General features: G+C 37.5%; 1 protein-coding gene across 1 annotated transcript in view; it reads left to right on the forward strand.

Annotated features, from left to right (window-relative positions):
- LOC128663628 (V-type proton ATPase subunit B, brain isoform) overlaps window positions 1–561 on the forward strand; it is a 176,402-nt gene extending 175,841 nt beyond the window's left edge. The window contains exon 14 of the mRNA XM_053718045.1: window positions 1–561. This exon is cut by the window's left edge and continues 433 nt beyond it. The gene's annotated coding sequence lies outside the window, so the exon portion shown is untranslated.
- The last annotated feature ends 6,147 nt before the right edge of the window (window positions 562–6,708 follow it).

The raw sequence follows: 6,708 nt of genomic DNA on the forward strand, positions 1-6,708 counted from the left end.
GCTAAATTGCAAACCCTTTTTCAATTCTCTTAAACTCCAAAAAAGGTCAGAAGAGAAACACCATAGTGGTTAGTATTTTTAGAAGTCACTAGTCTTACCTGCAATCTTCAGTAGTTACTGTTCTGCCAGCTCCATTGTTAAATTAAGAAGTTTATTTATTTTGGTTGCTTTCTTTATAAAGCATACTCCAATATTAGCCTTTGTTTAAAATATCTCCTTAATTGTTCATGTTCTTAATTTCTTAAGAATTGTTCATTATTTTACTCTTTCTTTTAACACCCAACATGTCATTTTATAAATGTTTTTTTTACATTTTTCCCTTTTTTTTCCCCCCCTCTTTTCACATAAATTTTCTGCTATCTTGACCCAAACTCTTCCTTCATTCCAATGAGCTGTTAATGTGCAAGGCTTGTTTGTTTTAACTTGTCTGTGAATTTGCTGCAATAGTTAGATCTTTGTCAGTAAACGGTGTATAAATTTATTGCATAATGTCCAATAAGAATGTGTAAGTTTATTGCAGAAAATCAAATCTAAATAAATATTGTGTAATCTTTGAATCTCCCTACCAGCCTTTGTGTCTTATTTTTTATCAATGTCACACAAGATTATTTTTTTTTCTGTGATTGTATGTATCTTTTCTCTGGTATTAACATATTTACTATGTCCTCACAACTGATTGAAGCAACATGTTGTTGATTGTCAAGTCTCCAGAAAGAGAGAGTGAATTTAAAGGTCCTTGGAGTTTGCATATAAAATATTTTAATTGTATCAAGTTGGCAAAACCTATTGTTTAATCTTGATTATAGGATCCCTTTTTATAAAACTGAAAACAGTTCAGCATAAGGAGTCCTATTGCTATCCTCTATGATGGTCCAATGTAAGTATATTGACCTGCGACTCTCAAATAAGTACAAATTCTACTTCCCTGCTATATATTCCCTTTCTGACTGCTTTATTTCTGCTTCTGACTATTTGGAGGGAGGTACTGAATAGAGGCTACACATTTTTATGAAAAATAAATGTACGAAAAAAAAAATCTGTCTACTTTTCTAGGCTTTGAGTTATCTGCTAATTAGTGGCTACACATACATGCCTCTTGTCACTGTCTCATCCAATGTGTTCAGCTAGCTCCTGTAGTGCTTAGCTGCTACTTCAACCAAGTATACCAGGAAAATTAAAGACATTTTTAAAATAGAAATACATTTGAAAGATGTTTAAAACTGTATGTTCTATCTGAACTGAGAATTTTGGGTATCATGTCCCTTTAGGTCCTTGAATCACTAGCAGCAGGGCCAGGTAAATAGACAGGTTTTTTTTTTTTAAATAATTTGTAGCCTCCATTGTCTCTCTTCTTACAGTTACAGCTAGAGCCAAAGTACTGTATATTCTAAAGATAATGGCCTTGTATGATTGTTTTGCATTAGAGATTCCTGTAAAGATGAATTTCTTTCTGATGGTAGTTAGAGTCCACAGGACCTTACTCTTGAGAATTACATCACCTGGCCACCAGGAGGAGGCAAAGACACCATACCATAGCTTTAATATATTCCTCAAACTTCCCCTTCTCTCTCAGTAGTTCTTTGCCTTGGCAAGTAGAGAGGTGTTCAAGAAAGTTAATTTATTTATGCTTAATTACCCTCAGTGGATGGCTCCCAGAAAAGAGGGTATATTGTAGTGTTGACTGGTGCAATGTAATTTGTGTCTGTAGTTTTCTGCACACAGCAGGCCACATGTGTCACTGGGAAGGCCAGATGTATCTGTTCCTTATTCTGGATCCTTCAACTGTCAATTACAGCATAGGATTGACTCCAATTGCATTGTATGGGTAGCTATATGGGAGGTATAAAATTGCAGGGTGCATGTGAGAGGTGTGACAAGAGACTCCTCTAGAGTACATTGCTATTTAGAAGTGACTGGCTTAGTAAGCTTTGTCCCTATGTTACCCCATACTGTTACTCTATGCAGTATAACCCAGGGGGGAATCCCTTATCCATGAGATCCATGTTTGTGCACAGTAATAAATTTGTGCATGGCTTACATAACTTTACTAAATTAGATCTACTGGTCCTTAAGATCATAGGGTCCATGTGCGTTTAACCTGTTGAAGCACTCAAGTCAAAAATAACCTTTCATGATTCAGATAGAGCAGCAATTTTAAACAACTTTCTAATTTACTTCCATTAACAAAATGTGCACAGTATTTTTATATTTATACTTTTTGAGTCACCAGCTCCTACTGATTATGTGCAAGAATTCACAGAATATACGTATATTTCTTTCATGTAATTAGCAAGAGTCCATGAGCTAGTGACGTATGGGATATACATTCCTACCAGGAGGGGCAAAGTTTCCCAAACCTCAAAATGCCTATAAATACACCCCTCACCACACCCACAATTCAGTTTTACAAACTTTGCCTCCGATGGAGGTGGTGAAGTAAGTTTGTGCTAGATTCTACGTTGATATGCGCTCCGCAGCAAGTTGGAGCCCGGTTTTCCTCTCAGCGTGCAGTGAATGTCAGAGGGATGTGAGGAGAGTATTGCCTATTTGAATGCAGTGATCTCCTTCTACGGGGTCTATTTCATAGGTTCTCTGTTATCGGTCGTAGAGATTCATCTCTTACCTCCCTTTTCAGATCGACGATATACTCTTATATATACCATTACCTCTGCTGATTCTCGTTTCAGTACTGGTTTGGCTTTCTACAAACATGTAGATGAGTGTCCTGGGGTAAGTAAATCTTATTTTCTGTGACACTAAGCTATGGTTGGGCACTTTGTTTATAAAGTTCTAAATATATGTATTCAAACATTTATTTGCCTTGACTCAGAATGTTCAACTTTCCTTATTTTTCAGACAGTCAGTTTCATATTTGGGATAATGCATTTGATTTAATCATTTTTTCTTACCTTCAAAAATTTGACTATTTTCCCTGTGGGCTGTTAGGCTCGCGGGGGCTGAAAATGCTTCATTTTATTGCGTCATTCTTGGCGCGGACTTTTTTGGCGCAAAAATTCTTTTCCGTTTCCGGCGTCATACGTGTCGCCGGAAGTTGCGTCATTTTTTGACGTTATTTTGCGCCAAAAATGTCGGCGTTCCGGATGTGGCGTCATTTTTGGCGCCAAAAAGCATTTAGGCGCCAAATAATGTGGGCGTCTTATTTGGCGCTAAAAAATATGGGCGTCGCTTTTGTCTCCACATTATTTAAGTCTCATTTTTCATTGCTTCTGGTTGCTAGAAGCTTGTTCTTTGGCATTTTTTCCCATTCCTGAAACTGTCATTTAAGGAATTTGATCAATTTTGCTTTATATGTTGTTTTTTCTCTTACATATTGCAAGATGTCTCACGTTGCATCTGAGTCAGAAGATACTACAGGAAAATCGCTGTCTAGTGCTGGATCTACCAAAGCTAAGTGTATCTGCTGTAAACTTTTGGTAGCTATTCCTCCAGCTGTTTGTATTGATTGTCATGACAAACTTGTTAATGCAGATAATATTTCCTTTAGTAAAGTACCATTGCCTGTTGCAGTTCCTTCAACATCTAAGGTGCAGAATGTTCCTGATGACATAAGAGATTTTGTTTCTGAATCCATAAAGAAGGCTATGTCTGTTATTTCTCCTTCTAGTAAACGTAAAAAATCTTTTAAAACTTCTCTCCCTACAGATGAATTTTTAAATGAACATCATCATTCTGATGACTCTTCTGGTTCAGAGGATTCTGTCTCAGAGGTTGATGCTGATAAATCTTCATATTTATTTAAAATGGAATTTATTCGTTCTTTACTTAAAGAAGTTCTAATTGCTTTAGAAATAGAGGATTCTGGTCCTCTTGATACTAATTCTAAACGTTTGGATAAGGTATTTAAATCTCCTGTGGTTATTCCAGAAGTTTTTCCTGTTCCTAATGCTATTTCTGCAGTAATTTCCAAAGAATGGGATAAATTGGGTAATTCATTTACTCCTTCTAAACGTTTTAAGCAATTATATCCTGTGCCGTCTGACAGATTAGAATTTTGGGACAAAATCCCTAAAGTTGATGGGGCTATTTCTACCCTTGCTAAACGTACTACTATTCCTACGTCAGATGGTACTTCGTTTAAGGATCCTTTAGATAGGAAAATTGAATCCTTTCTAAGAAAAGCTTATCTGTGTTCAGGTAATCTTCTTAGACCTGCTATATCTTTGGCTGATGTTGCTGCAGCTTCAACTTTTTGGTTGGAAACCTTAGCGCAACAAGTAACACATCATGATTCTCATGATATTATTCTTCTTCAGCATGCTAATAATTTTATCTGTGATGCCATCTTTGATATTATCAGGGTTGATGTCAGGTTTATGTCTCTAGCTATTTTAGCTAGAAGAGCTTTATGGCTTAAGACTTGGAATGCTGATATGGCTTCTAAATCAACTCTACTTTCCATTTCTTTCCAGGGTAACAAATTATTTGGTTCTCAGTTGGATTCTATTATTTCAACTGTTACTGGTGGGAAAGGAACTTTTTTACCACAGGATAAAAAATCTAAGGGTAAAAACAGAGCTAATAGGGGGGGCGGAGCCGGCTGGCAAAGAGAGCAGACGCATATTCATGGAGCTCCTGTACTATGCCTAATTAAAGATGTTTTTGCATCTAATACTCAAGTGAACCAGACTTATAAACTTTACAGATTCCAAGGACAATCATTTCTGCTTATTACTCTGTGAACAGACCCTGAATTTATGGCGTGTCAACCTATATAGAATGCAGTGAAGTTTGAGGCCTTGCATTTAGATCAGACCGGGTGAGGTGCAATTTTTTATGAAGGGCTTGATGAAACCTTGCTTTGCCACTAAGAAGATGGACCTAGAATCAGCACTAGATAAATTTGAGGATCGATGCTGTATGACCCTGGAAGTTCATTATTTGGAGATGAATGATTTACTTGTACAGCTCAGTATACAGCTCATTGGCCCACGTGGGAGTCAAGATGGCGGCGATCAGCGGAGACCGTCTTACACCACTAATACCCAGCTCATGGGAGACTCAGACCCCACTATCCCTGAGAAAGCCGATACTACTAGGGCTGACACAAACAAACAGTCGTGCGCTAACACCTATGAGTCACCTCAGGTCACTCTGAGTGAAAGGCGAAGTGAACTTGGCGTACAGGTGCTTGCATCAGCTGAAGACCCGGGACCCAGTATCTATTTAGAAGAGCGCAAGAGAGGCAGCACATACACTACCTGTGGCAGCGGAGATGGGGCTATTGGGTTCGGAGCGGTCAGCGGTTGGATCTATGCGGCTCAAGGGAGCACTTTCTCAACACGAAGTTTGGCCGCAATCTAGAGGAGCATGCAATCCTCCTCAGACAGACCCTGTGCAGCGCGGAGGTAGATTGGCCTCCCTTGGGAGCAGAGTTGCAGCGGCTCAGCACACACAGATCTGGCTGCGAGTACATGGTGATGCACACACCGAATATGTAAGTTCTCCCAGGGCAGACTATAATATTTCTTCTCTCTACACACCGGGAGGTATAAGTTCAAAGGGTCTCATAGACACAGACACTAGCCCTCCTTATGGCCATGATGATAGTACCTGCTGGATAGCAGCTTTGGCTTCAGGAACTGTGCAGAAAGTTGGCATAGGATAAATTCCCTGCTCTTAGGCATTATGCTGAAGCGATGTCCTTCATAACGCCACATGGACTGTTCTCATGCCAGTTAGTAATACTAACACCAAAGTGTTTTACTCTGTTTATATTTTTCAGCCATCACATTTATTATTATGTTTGATGTTCTCTATAATAATTTCTATTACACATCAGTAACTTAGTGCAATGTTCTATTTCTTAATAATATTCTTGCATTGATAAGTCTAATATATGGCGATATTTGTTATATCTGCAGTCAGAAGCAGATAAAATTTTGGATGGCAGCTTTGGGAATTTTTTTTTATCTTTTATATGTTTTTATTCCTTTTTTTTTCATGTATGCTTAGCCTCAGATTTGGTTAAAATATTCCATACATCTACTAAGCTAGCTAGGCGGCTTGAAAGTATGTGTTATATTTTTAGTAATGTTTATTCTGTTATGCCCTTAGGAGCACTCTCATCCTCAATATATACATTTTCCATTTGCTGCCTATTAACCATATTCGTGCTGAGGCCATATCTGCTTAAATACTATATATTTAACTATATGTTGCAACGAATCAACGGTTCATATAACTACTTTGTATATGTACAATCACAGTTCATAATATGTTGTTTTACATATGTGATAGACTAAAGCATGCATGAATTCTGATGACTGTTATCTGTCCTATATGCTAATGAACATTAATATGTTCTCTCTATCTTTAGCCAATATTGTCTAGTTTGACGCCTTGCAATGTAAATGTCAGCTTTTGATTTATCCTAATTCTCTATAAGCTAACCGTTAGCTCTATATGAAATTCTATGCAAGAAGGCTGAAATCATTTACCATGGTCATAACTATAGATAAACCTTCCATTTTATAATATTATTCTTTGACAATGCTGAGTTTGATGCCTTGCACTGAATATATTGGATATCTATTCCTACCTGTTAGAATTCTAACTGCTTAATATTTAACCTTACGCCGTTATTGCTATGTATTGTAATTTTTACATGACACCCATTAGTAGGGCTCAAGCATATATCATTCTTAGTCCCTTGTTAGCTTTTCTGTCTTATGCATGATCTGTTTTCTT

Source organism: Bombina bombina, chromosome 6 (genome assembly GCF_027579735.1).
Source record: "Bombina bombina isolate aBomBom1 chromosome 6, aBomBom1.pri, whole genome shotgun sequence".
NCBI classification, from domain to species: domain Eukaryota; kingdom Metazoa; phylum Chordata; class Amphibia; order Anura; family Bombinatoridae; genus Bombina; species Bombina bombina.